The sequence below is a fragment of the Saccopteryx leptura genome, chromosome 6, assembly GCF_036850995.1.
Source record: "Saccopteryx leptura isolate mSacLep1 chromosome 6, mSacLep1_pri_phased_curated, whole genome shotgun sequence".
Lineage (NCBI taxonomy): Eukaryota > Metazoa > Chordata > Mammalia > Chiroptera > Emballonuridae > Saccopteryx > Saccopteryx leptura.
Window position 1 is genome coordinate 60,954,944 of NC_089508.1, and position 16,754 is coordinate 60,971,697.

The window sequence follows — 16,754 nt, forward strand, 5'->3', positions numbered from 1 at the left end:
TAGAAAAAGAGGGAGATTTCTTTCATTGGAAAAGGAGAGGCATGTGAGATACGAAGTAAGAAAAGTTATAGTGCTCTATCCTGTTTGTTCCAGAGAAGTGCAATTGTTAAGGAGTTATTACTTTTCAAGTATTGGAAGATTCATTAATGAGAGAAAAATCACCCATATGGCTCGGCTACACTGACTAACTAGTGAGCAACTATCTTCTGTCCAATCCCATTTATAAATTCCACTAGAGTCCTGATAGTTTGGGGGAATTAAATGATTCTTCCATTGAATCCATAATCCATTGTTACCCTGGACACTTTTTTTTTGTACAGAGACAGAGAGAGAGTCAGATAGAGGGATAGATAGGGACAGACAGACAGGAACGGAGAGAGATGAGAAGCATCAATCATTAGTTTTTCATTGCGACACCTTAGTTGTTCATTGATTGCTTTCTCATATGTGCCTTGACCGTGGGGCTACAGCAGACCGAGTAACCCCTTGCTCGAGCCAGTGACCTTGGGTCCAAGCTGGTGAGCTTTGCTCAAACCAGATGAGCCCGCGCTCAAGCTGGCGACCTCGGGGTCTCGAACCTGGGTCCTTCCATATCCCAGTCCGACGCTCTATCCACTGCGCCACCACCTGGTCAGGCGCCCTGGACACTTTTAATAACAAAATTTGGGGAGTATAAGATTAAGAGACCCAATCCTTCTGTCTTTTCCCAAACAGTTGTATTGCTGAAATGACTCATGCATTGGGAGTCGCTGAAATGGATCTTTAATAATTTATACTCTTTGCAGACAGAACTCTTGAGGTTCCTTTCCTTAGTTGTTGAATGCCAGTTGTCCAACAAAAGTGGTCAGTTGTTCAAGGAAAATTTTGTTCAATTCTCTAAGAAATTCACAGTCCAGAAGACATTTGAAAGGCTGTAGGGAGTTGAGAGGTTTTAGCAAAATGTACACAGCTGAACATGTAACGCACGAAAGCTAATCAAAGACATAATGTGGCAATAGCAATTCAGTGTGAGCTGAGAAGTAAGATTTGTTAGCTTAGCCTTGCAACAGTGGGCAAGACACAAGTCAAACCAGGGAGGACAGACCCAGGGATAGAAGCCTTTCAGCTGAACTTAGCGACAGCATGAACCGGAACTGGATGCTAGAGCTCCCCCAGGCGATTGAGACACAGTTCAAAGTTGGGCTCCAGCATCTCGGCTCTCCTCGCCCACTGTCACTTGTTAAGTGGAACTGATGTAAAAAGGGTTGATTTCGCCCTTACCAAGTCACAGAATTTTGGACTTGAATGGAGTTGGGGGGTCATGTGATTTAACCCTTCATTTTATAGGTGAGGAATTGCAGGTCGAGTGGTGAGATAATAATGACAGTAATAGTAAAGTTAATATAAATGGAGTGTGAATGGTCTGCTGGACACTCTACTGAATGCTCTATGACATATTATCTCTATCAGAATGACACTGTCATGGTCCCATTGTTAGTGATGAGGAAAGTGAGGGTCAGAAAGGTTTAGTCACACTACAAGTTCCGAGCTCACAGTATTCAAATCTAGCTCTTCAGCGGGCTAGTGCTTTTTTTCACTTTGCTACTGGATTTTCTCATCTGTACAGTCTCCTATCTCCTTCAACACGGGGTGATGGGCACTTAAACTGACCCAGGCTCTGGCCGAGCGGCATTGTACATTACAGAGCTATTAGCCAGGGAGTCCAGTTAGGAGAGATGAATGCAGGAGTCATGTTTCTTTGTCCAGTCTTTCTCAAAAGCAGCCATGAGGAACGGGGTGCTGGGGCCAGAGGCCTGCCTGAGCCTCTAGACCAGGGGTCTCAAACTCACGGGCCGCATGCGGCCCGCCGAACAATTTTGTGCAGCCCGCAGACTAATCCACGAAGTTCAAAATATTTTGGATAAAATTAAGTAAGCCTAGGGGCCTACTTGTATTTTTCATTTCTCTAGCATCCTAGCTAGATATTAGCTTAGTTAACAGCAGTTGTGATGCGAACTACAGTTTCTGGTCGTTTTGTGACACTGAGTAAACTGCATGTACGATTGTGCTTGTTGTACTGATTTTTTTTTGTTTTCAACTGCAGTGAGAAAAGTGTTGCATAACAGTTGCCTTTTGTAGACCTAGTGCGGCCCTCCGAACGGCTGTGATCTTGCTCTGCGGCCCACATGCTGAGTTGAGTTTGAGACCCCTGCTCTAGAGCAAAGGGCCAGGCTGACTGTGGATAGCTATCACTGGGGTGGGCCCTGTTCCCGTGATTTCTCCTTGGGTGACTGAGAGCCACAGACATGGGAAGCTGATAACTCTGGGCTGCAGAAAGAAGAATTTGGTTACTTTGAACTCTACAGATAGCCTGAATTTATAAAGGGATGATATGGCACAGAAGGGGGGGCCTTCTTAGGGGGGCTTCTGGGGCGAGGTGGGGCAGCCTTGGGGGCACCTGTGTTCTGGCTTTGCCAGGACACGAGCCTTTACTTTTGCGATTGCCTACTTAATTTCAACACCTGTCCCAGCAGGCTGTGAACAACGAGTGAGAGGACGGTGCTTCTTCCTTTTATCCGAAATGCCAAGATCGGTGGCGGGTCTGTGGATATGTGTTGGATAGTTGGGGGAACTTCAGTCCTGCAGTGTACAGAAGCTGGGCTTTGTGAGGCGTATTTAAAGTTTATCTGGAACAGGGAAACTGATTGGGGTGAAGCAAAGCTGTATGACGTATAAATATAGAAATCATATGTCCCAGATTTCTCAGAACAGAACTGGTTTCAAATATTCTCTCCATTTTTTTTTCCTTATAAGTACACTTATATCCACCAGGTTATGTGCACTGATATTTAGATTTAGAAAATATGTTGATTTTTTTTTTTTTTTGCCTGACCTGTGGTGGCGCAGTGGATAAAGCGTCGATCTGGAACGCTGAGGTTGCTGGTTCAAAACCCTGGGTTTACCTGGTCAAGGCACATATAGGAGTTGATGCTTCCTTGTTCCTCCTCGCCCCCTTCTTTCTCTCTCTCTCTCTCTCTTTCTCTCTCTCTTTCCTTTCTCTAAAAAAAAAAATGAATAAATAAAATCTAAAGAAAAAATAATAAGAAAATATGGACGACACAGCAAAGATGTCAATTTGTTACCCCACAGGGGCTGGACTGCTGAGGCCTGTGGTCTCCCAGGTGTGCAGAGACTTCAGGCCCTGAGGGGCAAGGTCAAGGCTGCGTGGTGAGCAAGCACTCAGCAACACCACAGGTGGATTTAATTTCTAACCTTTTCTGACCTCTTTCTGGTGGGTGGGTGTGTCAGTCAAGATTCTCCAGAGACACGAACCAGGGGGTATATTTCAAGGAATTTGCTTAGACATTTGTAGGACTGGCAAGTCCAAAACCTGTAGGGCAGGGTGGGGGCTGGACATGCCCAGGCCGGAGCAAAGGGTGCAGGCCCAAGAATTCCTTCTTCCCTGAGGAAGCACCCCAGTTCTGCTCCTTAGGCCTTTCAACTGATTGGATGCAGCCCACTCACATCATCGGGGCAATCTCCTTTGCTTAGGACAACTGATTGTGCGTGTTTATTGCATCTGTAAAATCCCTTCACAGCAACACCTAGATTAGTGTTTGATCACATAACTGGTTTCCACAGCCTGGCCAAGTTGACATAAAACACACAGTCAGAGTGGGAAGAATCTGAACTGCCCACAGTTTGTTCCAAAGGGTAATAGAAAGGAACAGTTGCAGGTTTGGATATATTCTGGTAAATGTGGGAACAGGATTATCTGCCAAATTGCTGTTTTCTTCTTCCAAAAGGGGCAGCCACAAACATGTTGATTTGCTTGTTAGGCCAGTGGGTTAAGCGAGCAGAAGGTGAGAAGTGTCCCAATAAGGGGCCCTACTCTATTCCCCAGGAGAGAAAAGTGTTGAAATAGCACATTGTTCTCCTCACTCTCCTCCCCTTCCGTGGGAAGGGAGGCCTGATATGACTGCCGTCGGGAGAGGCGACCTGCTATGGACCTGAGCACCCCTCTCTGTCCTTCTTGCGAATGCCAGGAATGCAAGAGTGTGGCTTCTTCACCCAGGCCATTGCTCAGGGCTGCATTCGCAGTGCGAGAGCTTGAGAAAGGAGGTAGCATCTCCCTCTGGACAAAGAGAAGGCTTGCTATACAAGTGGTGAATCACACAAGCTCAGACTCCCTCTCTTGTCACACAATGCTCTGCATGTGCAGGGCCCATCGAAGACCACCCACATTGTCCTCATGGGACCTGGGGGGAGGGCATGGGAAAACGGTGTGAACATGATGTTGACAGTCTGGCTATGACATCTGTTGTTAGTAATGAAGTTCTTTGTCTCTGGTCCAGGAGTCTCATATCTTCCTGTCAGCACCCACGAAACAGTCACACGCTAGCTTGTTAGCTTGCGAGTAGGGCAAGACCTCAGACCCTCCAGTGTTTGACAGTAAGATGCCTTGAATCCCTGCAGGCAGTAAATTTTATTTTTTTACATCCCTAGCCTCACTGCCTCCTCCATGTAATGAAGGTCTGTCCTGGACACCAGGCTCTCCCTACCCCAGAATCGCATCGCAGGAGGAAACTGTAAGCACTGTGGTGGTTCTCCAGCTCTAGCTTTAAGAAAGCTGATGCACTCATTCCTGAGTGGGTTAGTCCCAAGTGGCTTAGAATCTGGAGGGGACAAGAGGACAACATCTGGATTCTTCAATGTGCCTGGTGTAGCAGGGTCTGAGCGAGGAGCTGGGGATGCCATGGTGGAAAGGAAGGGTCCCTGTTCTCTTGGAGTTTGTAGTTTAATGGGAGGTGGGGGACACACAAGAAGACTGCTTGCTGACCACCTCCTCTTTCTAATTAATTCTCTAAAGTCATATTTTAATGACCTTAATGGGATTTAGATTTAAAACTAAATTTGTAACAGCAACGTATTTACAAACTATCTCTTGGGAGGGGTTATTTCTGCAGTGGTTAAGCTCATCATTATATGTTGATTTGAATAGTATTAAAACTGAAATTATAATGTAGCTATTTAAACTATTTTAAGTAAATCATGCACATACTAGATATTGAAGTATAATCCTAAATTCTACTTTCATGATATTTTTCAGGAAATATACTCAGAGTAGAACAGAAACTCAGGAATCCACTGTTCCCTCATCTGTCTATTCATCCATGAAATATTGTGAGTCACAGTGCTAGGTGCTAGAAATTTAGGGATAACTGAAAATAAACTTTTTAAATACTCTCGTCTCCTAAAAGGAGAAATGTATTTACTCATACATATAATAAAATTTACAGAAGTTTGATTAGTACTTCATGCCAAGTTATTAATGCAATACAGCCAACCTCAGAGAATATAAATTTTCTTTTTGACTGTTTAACTGCAGGAACTAGCTTCTACACAAATAAGAGACATCCAAATAGCATTTGTATTTTTGTCATAAGCTGTATACATTTCTGAAAGAAAATTTACAAAACAACAACATAATTCAATTTAGAAATAGTCTTAAGTTTCACACATAGCACTTATAGTAGATTTTGGGGGGGACAAGAGCTATGTCCTTGAAGAATTTGCAATCAAGTGAGGACATTAAATATCATGGTGGATTTACTAGTCTACTTTCCAGGCAAGGGTCTCTATTTATAATATAATGGCTCCTTTATAGCTGCTTGTAATGCTTTTATCAACGGTGCATTGGCTACAGTGTTTCTGTATTAACCCAAACCATCACTCAAGATATCCTGTTGAGTGAAAGGCTAGAGGGGAATGTGATGAGGAAGTGGGGGAGGAACTAACATTAGTTGACACCTACTCTACACTGGGCCCTTTGTTATCGAATAAATTCATAGAAGAATCCAGGCAGTAGGTACAATTGCCCTGTTTCCACCCCCTTCTCCCCCATCCCGCCTTTTTTTTTTCCTTTCTTTTCTTTTCTTTTCTTTTTTTTTTTAGCAGATCACAACACGAAAGTTCAAAATCATTAAAGCATTTCTTCCAATCCAGACAGAAAGTGGCAGAGCTGGGATTTTTAGGTCTCTTTGACACCAAAACCCAGACTTTGTCTGCTACTCTCTACTTACACTTAATATAATGTGTGTGTTTCCTGAAGTAAGCAAGCAAATAAACAAGTCGCGAGAAGCTGCAAGTAATCTGGTTCTGAAGGAGGTGTTTATAGCAGGCTTCATAACCACTGGCAGAGATACAGAGAGGACTAGAACACTGAGTGGGGGGCGGAGAGAGGGGTATGAAAGTCCCTCTCCTCATTGGGATTCTGCCTCTGTGAAAACACAAGCAGAGTTTGTACACGTTTCATTCTTTGTGGGACCCTCTACCGCCCATCTCTACCATGACCGGAGAGAGTTATCTGAGTAGATAAAGTGAAAAACAAGGCCCCTGGGCCAGAACACTGTGTAGCTTATCAAGATGTGCAGCCGTTCATCCTGCTGAAAATGTAACTCGTGTTATGTGTAGGTTTTCCGTTTATTTGCTCCATTGAGGGAAGTCCCTGCAAATCAATCATGTCAGATTTGGAGGAAAAGAAATCGTCTAGCTCTGCAGAAGCTCCTTCCCCAAGGGGAAAGAGACAACCAGACCTTTTTCATTTCAGATCCTGTTATGGACTGAATGCTTGTGTTCCCCGTTCAATCATATGTTGAAATCCTAACCCCGAATGCAATGGTATTGGAAGGTGGGGCCTTAGGGAGGTCCTTCGGTTTAGATGAGGTTACGGAGGTGGGACCCCAATGGTGGCATTAGTGCCTGTATAAGAAGAGGAAGAGAATCAACAGTTCAAATTCTATAGAAATGTTTACCTGAAAATATATGTACTCTTATTGATCAATGTCATCCCATTAAATTTAATTTTCTAAATAAAAAAAGTAAAACGAAAGAAAAAAGAGAAAAGGAAGAGAGGACAAAGTTCTCTTTGTCTCTCTGTGTGAGCACGCAGCAAGAAGGTGGCTGTTTACAAGCCAGGAAGTGGGCCCGCAGCAAGAACTGAATCTGCTGGCATCTTGACCTTGGATTCCTCAGCCTCCAGATCTGTGAAGAAATAAATGCCTGCTATTTAAGCGCCCCATCTATGATGCTTAGTCATGGCAGCCTAAGCTAAGACAGACACCCTTGAGGCTATTATTACAACCCCTTTTTAAGATATGGGCTGGTTGTTCTATTTGGGGAAAACCTATTTGGAGAGAGAGGTTGTGATAAGACCCTCTGAGATTCACAAATGGAAAAGAAGTGCAATTCCTTGGGGAAAGAAGGCAGAAAGGGAAGGTGGGAGTGAGGATCTCTGCCCTTGTGTGCTGAGTGACAGGCTCCTTGCCATGTGGGTGTACTCAGGGCAGAAATCGCTGAGTGTTCAGAGCTGGGAGCTGGGAGCCTGAGCCACCGCCTCCTCGCTGGCTGAGCTTAGCTCTGCAGGAGCACGGGTCCTCCTCCGAGTTTCAAAGACCACATTGCACAGTATCACCAAATGAGGGTGAGAAACAACTGCGAGATGGACTGAATGGACACCAGAGCTCAGCACGGGACTGGAAGATTAGATGGCCCATCCTTTGTTTGTTTGTTTTTTAATTCAATGTTATTTTGTATTAGCTTCAGGTGAAGAGCATAGTAATTAGACAATCATATTCTTTATAAAGTAGTCCCCACGATATTTCAAGTACCTCCTGAAACCATACAGAGTTATTAGAATATTGGGTTTTTTTTTTCTGTTTTCTTTTTTTATATATAAATAAAATTTTATTTTAATAGGGTGACATCAATAAATCAGGGTACATATATTCAAAGAAAACATGTCCAGGTTATCTTGTCATTCAATTCTATTGCATACCCATCACCCAAAGTCAGATTGTCCTCCGTCACCTTCTATCTAGTTTTCTTTGTGTCCTTCCCCCACCCCTCCCCCTCTCCCTCCTTCCCTCCCCCCGCCCCCCGTAACCACCACACTCTTGTCCATGTCTCTTAGTCTCGTTTTTATGTCCCATCAATGTATGGAATCCTGCAGTTCTTGTTTTTTTCTGATTTACTTATTTCACTCCGTATAATGTTATCAAGATCCCACCATTTTGTTGTAAGTGATCTGATGTCATCATTTCTTATGGCTGAATAGTATACCATGGTGTATATGTGCCCCATCTTCTTTATCTAGTCTTCTATTTTTTTTTTTTTTTACAGTGATTAAAGCCTTTAAGCAAACTCTTGGCCAATACAGCAAGAATCCATAAAAGAGTAGTGTCCTTAACATGTTCACCAAGTCCAAGTTGGCCCCAACACCATGCCAAATCCCTGAAAAATGCAACCCAACCCCAGTTCAATCTGTTTTGAGCTGTCAGAAGGAGCAGGAGTCCAGGAAAAGTCCACATCCAGGAAAAGTCCACATGGCACTGGAATTATTGACACAATTCTATACTTTGCAGCTCACGTCCAAGTCCCAATGACCGTTGCTTCTAGCTGGTAATGATTCAGGTAGACTGGAAAAGCCATCTGCAGCATGCGTGGAGAAGGAGCTTCTGTTCTCCTCTGCCTGGAGAGATAGAATATTGTTGACTACATTCCCTATGCTGTACTTACATCCCTGTGACTATTCTGTAACTACCAATTTGTACTTCTCAATCCCTTCACCTTTTCCACCCACACCTACAACACCCCTCCCCTCTGGCAACCATCTGTCTGTTCTCTGTATCCACAAGTCTGTCTCTGTTTTGTTTGTTCATTTATATTGTCCTATCCATTCATTGGACTATGTAAATCTCTAGTGTTTTTGCATTTGGTTCCTTTGGTTTGGGTTTGTGTTTTAAAACTATTCATAGGAAGGAGGAGACCCAGAAGGCAGGGCTGGAGCAGGGTAAATTTGAGTAAAAAAATAGCTGCTGAGGTTTGCAGCAGGAAATGGTGGAGCAGCCAATCCTCCCGGTGGCCAGGGTCCCCCCTCTCCTGGGTAGAGGAGGCAGGCGAGGCAGAGGGCGGCAGCCACATCCCGATTCCTTACAGTCGCTGAGCAGTCATAGTCTCTGCAGAAAACTCAGTATCTTTATTGCACTTGGTCTCAGAACTCTCAGTCTCGGCAAACAAAAAATAATTGTAGCTGGAAGCCTTATTTCAATCTGAAGGTAGTTATTCTTGGAGGAACAGTGTTCGGATAGATGTTTGGAGATTTGTGTATTTGGCACTTACAAAGAGTAGTAGCGGTGACAACAACAGGGAAATATAGATCTGAAGGTTTGATACCTGATATTTGGTGTTTGCTGTTATACAGATTTATAAAAATGACAAATAACACCCTGCCCCCCCCCCCCCCCCACATCATGCACGATGGATTGAGTGATAGATCTTTGTGAGCATCCAGAGTTCTCAGTGGAATGAGGTAGGCTGGGAAGAAACGGTGGTGAATAGAGCTCTACTCACTCTTAGTTCCAGGTTCCTGGATTATTTATATCTTTTTTTTTTAATTAAGCGGGAGTTGGGGAGGCAGAGAGACAGACTTCTGCATGTGCCCCGACTGGGAACCACCCAGCAAGCCCTCTATGGGGCAATGCTCTGCCCATCTGGGGCATTGCTCCATTGCTTGAAAACAGAACTATTTTAGCACCTAAGGCAAGGCCATGAAGCTATCTTCAGCACCAGGGGTCAACTTGCTTGAACCATTCAAGCCGTGGCTGTGTGTGTGTGTGTGTGTGGGGGGGGGGGGGTAGAGAGAAAGAGAGAGAGGGAGACGGAGAGAGAGAGAGAGAGAAGGGGCAGGAATGGAGAAGCAGATCGTCGCTTCTTCTGTGTGCTTGGACTGGGGATCAGACGCAGGACTTCCACAGCCCAGGCTGTCGCTCTACCACTGAGCCAACCGGCCAGGGCTATTAAAGTATGGTTTGCTGAGGAACTAAGAGGAAATGCCACAGGGTAGGGCTGGGGGAGATCTGTCTTTGTTTCCCTAAAATTTGTTAGTTACACTCTTTCTTTGGGCCAGGCACTTTGTTTCATTTATGACTGTGCTCATTATATGAGCACATAAATGCTCATTAACCCTGAATAAGTGTCCAGAGAAAGTCCTTGGATCTTATTTCTGGACACCTAGATGTGCTGTCTCTGCTTTCCCGAAGCTCCCTGTGTTTGGGCAGGCTTTGTTTTCTCTCTTGTTTCCAGGAATCAGTTTCAAGGACCTGGTGCATTTGACCATCAGCTCTGAAGTCCCTTTTTGGGGGGAGGATTTAATTTTATATCCTTACCAACCAAGGGCCCGATGCTGCTCAGTGAGGCCCTGGCCAGCCTTGGGGAAGGAGGCCTGAAAGGAACCCTGAGGGCTCTAAGCACAGATGTTTTCGTGGTGTCCTGGCCCTCCCCACCTTCACTAGCTACATCAGTAATTCTACTTCTGAAGCGGGCTTCATCCCCTTCCCTTTGCCTTCTAGGCCTCTCCTATTTCTCACCTGAGTGCCTGACAGCACCAGAACCCGTTCCCTCCCTTCAGACTCTCACTGTTCCGTTCTCCGCTGCACAGCTATCCAAGACATTCTTGTAAAGCGCACACCTGTTTACGCCCTTCTCTTGCCTGTAAACTTTCGCTGGCTGCCTGTCACCCTCGGGAGACTTTGGAAATTCACTCCCTCTGTGGAATGCCCATGTCTTCTTTCCTTTCTGGAAAAGAATTCATCTTTCATCACCTCCTGTGAGAAGCCATCCCAGACCCCTTTGGGTGCAGTTAGTTCCTTTTGGTTACTTCCATCTTTGCGCTTCCATTGCCCAATAACTGTGAGCACTGAGTAGCGAGGGAGCTCTTTCCCTGTGCCCAGTGCTGTCCAAGCCCCTCCCACGCATCCTCTGGTTTTAGCCTCGGGCGCGCGCCTTATCAAGTCTGCACTCACCTCGTCTCCAATTTAGCTGATGAAAGGAGCCACGTTGCTTAAAACTGTGCAGGGTTATGTGGTTAGATAGAGCAGGAAGCAGGACTTGAACCTCAGTAGTCCAGCCCCCAGTTCATGTTCTTTTTTAAATTTTATTTATTTATTTATTTGTTTGTTTGTTTTAGAGAGAAGAGAGGAGAGAGAGGGAAGAGGGGAGGAGCAGGAAGCATCAAGTCCCACATGTGCCTTGACCAGGCAAGCCCAGGGTTTCAAGCCCATGGCCTCCGTGTTCCAGGTGATGCTTTATCCACTGCACCACCACAGGTCAGGCCTCAGTTCCTGTTCTTAATCCCCGTACTGTCCTGTGTGTCTCTGTGAGAGCACTTATCATATTTTATCTTTGTTTATTTACATCTCTCCCTTCCACGAGGCTGAGCTGCTTGAGGGCAGAGATACTGTCTCATCTATTCCTGAGAACAGCTCAGAGAGACTCCGTAAATGCTTGCGGGAGGGAGGAGGGAAGGATGGTGTGTAGCCATGTTTATATGAATAAGGACATAGAAATAAATCAGTAAAAAGTTCAAATTCCCTAGGGGGCAAGAGCAGGTCTATGTTGCTAGAGCTTTATGGGAAGGCCTTATTCTATGAAAAAAAAATTGAATAATTTTAATACAAATGAAAAGCTGATATTCCAAGGAAGTTCCGACTATGGTTGGATCAGCCTGGAAAAATTATTTTGAAAATGAAACAACAGATCACAATCATCGCACGCTTATTTTCTCAACAGCTTGTTAAATTCGTCCAAATGTGACCTGGTAGGGTATAACTTGGAATATTTATAGACAAATGGCTGATTCTTGAGCAGGGATCCTCAAATGCTCACTGACCCTTTTGAGAAGCTAATGAAACTGATGGATTCCTTCCCTAGAGAAATGCACAGGCCTGTTCTGGGGAAATGACTAATATTTCCAAAGAATCCTGTCCTCTGAGCACAGGAAACAGCTGAGGTGGAGCTGAGACTCAGGCCTGAGTAGGGGCACAGCTGCCTCCACTTCACTTGTCAGACCTCCCCCCACCCCGGCCCTCGGACCAATGCTACCAATGCAGCAGGTTCTTCCTGACTCCTCATTTCCAGTGCCCCTTCCTGTCTGACTGGCATGGAGGATAGAACAGGTTCTGTTTGATTCTAGAACTGTATTAAAAAAATATAAAGACACAACCACCACAAAACTGTTGAACATCTTTTTGGAGGGGAGCTGTGATGTGGGGAAAGGGTTGTTTATAACTACATAGTCTTAAATGAATACTCACTCTATTCATGTTAAACTATTCAGCAAAGACCCAGAGGTGGTGGAGAAGAGCCCATGGCAGGGACGGGGCACAGGGAAACAGGGGCCCTGAAACCCATTATGCAGACTCAAGCTTTTACTCGGAGGGTATTGAGTGAAGAAGCAACATGGCCTGACTCTGTTTTAACAGAATCTCCCTGGGTGCTGAGTTAAGAATAGATTAGAGGGGGCTGAGGAACCAGAAGGAGGTGTTTGCAATAACCCAACAGAGAGAGGAGGATGGCTTGGGCTAGGGTTTAGCAGAGGAGGCCCTAAGACATGATTGGACTCTGAATGTCTTTTGAAGGAAAAACCATAAGGACTTTCTGTTGGATTGGTGTGAATGAAAGAGAAGAGTCAGGGATGACTAAGGTTTTTTTAGCCTGTGCAACTGGAAAATGAAAAGTGGCACTTATTGAGCTGGGGGGGGGGGGTTGTGGGGAGACAGTAGCTGCACTTGGAACATGTATGAGATGCTTAGTTAGACATCCAAGTTCAAATGCAAATGGCTCGTTTTCTTTATGCCGTTAGAGTCAACTTTCAAATCTTTTCATTTATGCATCTAATAATTCTTGCTAAAAAAAATAAAACACACACTTTCAGTTGATCATTGATTTTCAATTAACTCATGGGTAAAATTAAAATTAGCCCCATTTACAAACTTAGTTAATTACATTCTCTTAAACATCTTCAACCACATTTATAAATTTAATATGTTTACTTTTGAACACTTCAAACGCATGGCACGGTATCCTTACAACATTAATAAGCAAAGCCTTCCTAAACATAAGATTACTCTTGTGTCCAATAAATGTATAATTATAGTAAATCAAGTTCCCTTAAACATGCCACAGCCCTTTATAAACACAACATTTTCTTATTCTTTCAGCTCTAAGGAAATATAAAAAGTGTCAGGTACTCTTAAATGTAATAAACACTTTAAGATATATTTTTTTAAGCTGTTGGAGAGGGAAATGATAATTGCTTTCCATGCTTACGCTAGAAGGATGTTGTGAAGACAACCCAAGAAATAGAGCTTGGACAATGTAAACAAGCTCTGAAAAATCCAGGTGCTGTTTTCACACCAGAAAAAAAGCTTACCTCTGTAGGCACATTTGAATGTTGTCTTAAAAGCTGAGCAGGAGTTTTCTTTTCCTTTTAAAAATGAAAACTGGCTCTGAGAATGAGCAGATCTTTTTGGCCGGGCGCAAATGACCCATAGAGACACCCTGTGCCTCCTCTTCCAGAGATATAAAATTGACTTCGTATAAAGGGTCCGTCCTAATTGTGAAATTCACAATCAGGGGGTCAGTGGGCTTGCAAGGCACAGAGGCTGGCACAGCCCATGACGCTTGCCGGATAACCGAATGAAATCATAGCAAGTAGACAGCCACTTACCTCCCAACCCTGGTGTCAGCTTTCCTCCCGCGGCCCACAGGAGAGGTGGGAAAGGGGGGCCTGAGGAAGAGGAGCAGGGGCGTCTTCCCTGGGATCCTGACAAGGTTCTGGCTGGGGTGCCTTGAGAGCTTCCTTCAGGCAGTCTTGCTTCCAAGAGTGAAGTGCCATCTTCCCCTCTGCAGTTTGGGCCAGGTTTGGTCATCTCAACGTGTCTGTTCACAGTCTCTGCCTGGCAATGGCTTCCACTGGGCCAGCCAGAAGGCCAACAGCCCCCGCTCCTGAAAGCATTTGACACCATCCTACTATGTATATATGAGGTTGGCCCAGATTCATGTAAGACCTCAGCAGCCTGGACCTGCACTCTGGCCTTCGTCTCTGGCAGTTTATGAACATGGGCAGAGGTGGGGTGGACTCAGCTCTGGTGTCCAGAGGATGACCCATCTGCCCCAGCCCTCATGGACAGAGGGGTCAGTCAGCCATGGCTGTGGTGATGGCAATCCCTTGGCATGACTGAGATCCCCTAACTGAGGGTGACAGGCTTCTGATTTCAGTCCCCGTGGCTGGCCTGTTGGCTGAGGTGAGGAGGCCTGTCTCTTCCCTTCCCTTCCTTCCTTCTCCTTTGCTCCAGGGTCTGGGGGTGATTATACTGCTTCATGGGACCACTGGAGAGCAGCAGGGTTGGGAGCTGGGATGGCAGGACCTCAGAGACACATGTGGATGTGATCGTATTCATCTTGGTTCTATCACAGGGTCTTTCCAAACCCAGCTGTGCTTCACTGTCACCTCCGAGTTCTTCAAAATGCAGATTCTCTTTTTCTACTATTAAGACTCTGATTTTCAGTAGGTCAGGGGGAGTGGGAAGGCTCCAGGTGTCTGTATTTTCAATCCATCTCAGGTTCATGTTTAGAAATCCTTGGTTTAAACTAAATTTAATGGTTGTCATTCTTTTATAGCCATTGACATTTTTTCTATTTGGGCATGTATAGAAGTTTTGTGACAAGGTTTCTTCCTGGTGTCTGGTCCCTTCTGCTTTTTTTTCATATCAAGAGATGCTGTTTTTTTGTTTGTTTGTTTTTGAAGGGAGCAAACCAGAACCAATCACATTGTCCCTCTGAGGCCTGAGACAGAAAATCTTAGCCCATCAGTCTGTTAACCACTAGAGGTGAATCCTGGAGGGAACACTTCGTAATTTCAGATACTAAAAATGAATGCTGTTATGGGTAGCTGTTAACATACGCTCCAAGATGGTTATGATTCCCCAGGGTGAAATCAGTAAACATTTTCCAACTTAAGCTGCAGGAGATAGGCAATTTCACAAAGAGATGCTTTCTCTATTTATATGAGACGACCATGTGCAAAAGAGAAAATATAAGGGCCAGGTGTGAAACCCTCGCCTAAGGCCTGTGGCAAGGGTGCACGCATCAGGTAGGATACCTCGTTTGTTGGACAGGTGGCCAGAGTCAGACACCTGAGAAAGGGAGCTAGGGCTATGAACTGTCTCGAAAAGAGTTCCTGCCTGACCTGTGGTGGCGCAGTGGATAAAGCGTCGACCTGGAAATGCTGAGGTCACCAGTTTGAAACCCTGGGCTTGCCTGGTCAAGGCACATATGGGAGTTGATGCTTCCAGCTCCTCCCCCCGTCTCTCTCTCCTCTCTGTCTTTCCTCTCTAAAATGAATAAAAAAAAAAAATTAAAAAAAAAAAAGAGTTCCTATTTTGAGGCAGGGGAAGGTCATGTACCTCCCTGAGGGTAGAGAGGAGAGAGACAGGAATGGATCTTAGAGATAGCCTTTAAGAGCACTGCACATGCTGGAAACTCCTGATTCTAGATCAAACTTATCAGAAGGAGGCCGGTGCAGAATCACTTAAACTCAGAAATCAGATGAGGTTGAGTGAGTGGAAGGAAAGGGGCACTGTTATGGGTTGAATTGTGTCCCCCTCAGGAAAAGTTAACTTGAAGTCCTAACCCCAGTACCTCAGAATGTGACCTTATTTAGAAATAGTCTTCCCAGAGCTAACCAAGTTAAAATGACAGCGTTAGGGTGGGTCTTTATCCACAATGACTAGTGTCCTTACAAAAAGGGAAAAGTTGAACCTGGAAAGGACCCCACTTGAAGTTGGAGGCAGAGGCTGGGGTGAAGCATGTACAACGCAAGGAGCATCAACTACACCAGCAAGCCACCAGAAGCTGGGAAGTGTGTGGAACAGTCCTCAGAAGGACAGACCCTGCTGACACCTTGACCCGGGACTTCCGACTTCCAGAACTGTAAGATGGTAAATTTCTATTGTCTAAGCCACCCAGTTTGTGGTACTTTATGGCAGCCTTAGCAAACTCATACATGCACTGTTTCTCTTTTTTTTGTTTGTTTGTTTGTTTGTTTGTTTGTATTTTTCCGAAGCTGGAAACGGGGAGAGACAGTCAGACAGACTCCCGCATGCGCCCGACCGGGATCCACCCGGCATGCTCACCAGGGGGTGACGCTCTGCCCACCAGGGGGCGATGCTCTGCCCCTCTGGGGCGTCGCTCTGTTGCGACCAGAGCCACTCTAGCGCCTGGGGCAGAGGCCAAGGAGCCATCCCCAGCGCCTGGGCCATCCTTGCTCCAATGGAGCCTCGCTGCAGGAGGGGAAGAGAGAGACAGAGAGGAAGGAGAGGGGGAGGGGTGGAGAAGCAGATGGGCGCCTCTCCTGTGTGCCCTGGCCGGGAATCGAACCCGGGACTTCTGCACTCCAGGCCGACGCTCTACCACTGAGCCAACCGGCCAGGGCTCACACTGTGTCTCTTTTATTATGGATCTAAGTTCCATGAAGACAGGGATTTTTTCCTGTTTGTGTTTTATTTCCAGTGCCTGGCACAGACTAGGTGCTCAAGTATTCAGCTCAATCAGTGGTAGTCAACCTGGTCCCTACCGCCCACTAGTAGGCATTCCAGCTTTCATGGTGGGTGGTAGCGGAGCAACCAAAGTATAAATAAAAAGATAGATTTAACTATAGTAAGTGAGATGACGTCAGAGTAATGGTGGGGTAGGAAGCGATACCGAGAAATCTCCCCCAAAACTCAACAAGATCTTCAACCAGAAACAGAAAAACCTATCCTTGGAGCCTCCAGATGTTTCACAATACACCCGAAGGTATGGTCGAGTGAAAAATTGGCTAAATATATAACCAAACCCCGAAGGAAATAGGGAGTAAGAAATGCTCCGCCTTCCTC

The 16,754-nt window shown here is 45.3% G+C and overlaps 1 non-coding gene across 1 annotated transcript; it reads right to left on the reverse strand.

The window, feature by feature from the left end:
- Positions 1–16,236: 16,236 nt before the first annotated feature.
- TRNAS-GGA (transfer RNA serine (anticodon GGA)) lies at positions 16,237–16,312 on the reverse strand. The gene has a single exon. It is a non-coding gene; the product is annotated as a tRNA-Ser (tRNA).
- Positions 16,313–16,754: the final 442 nt, after the last annotated feature.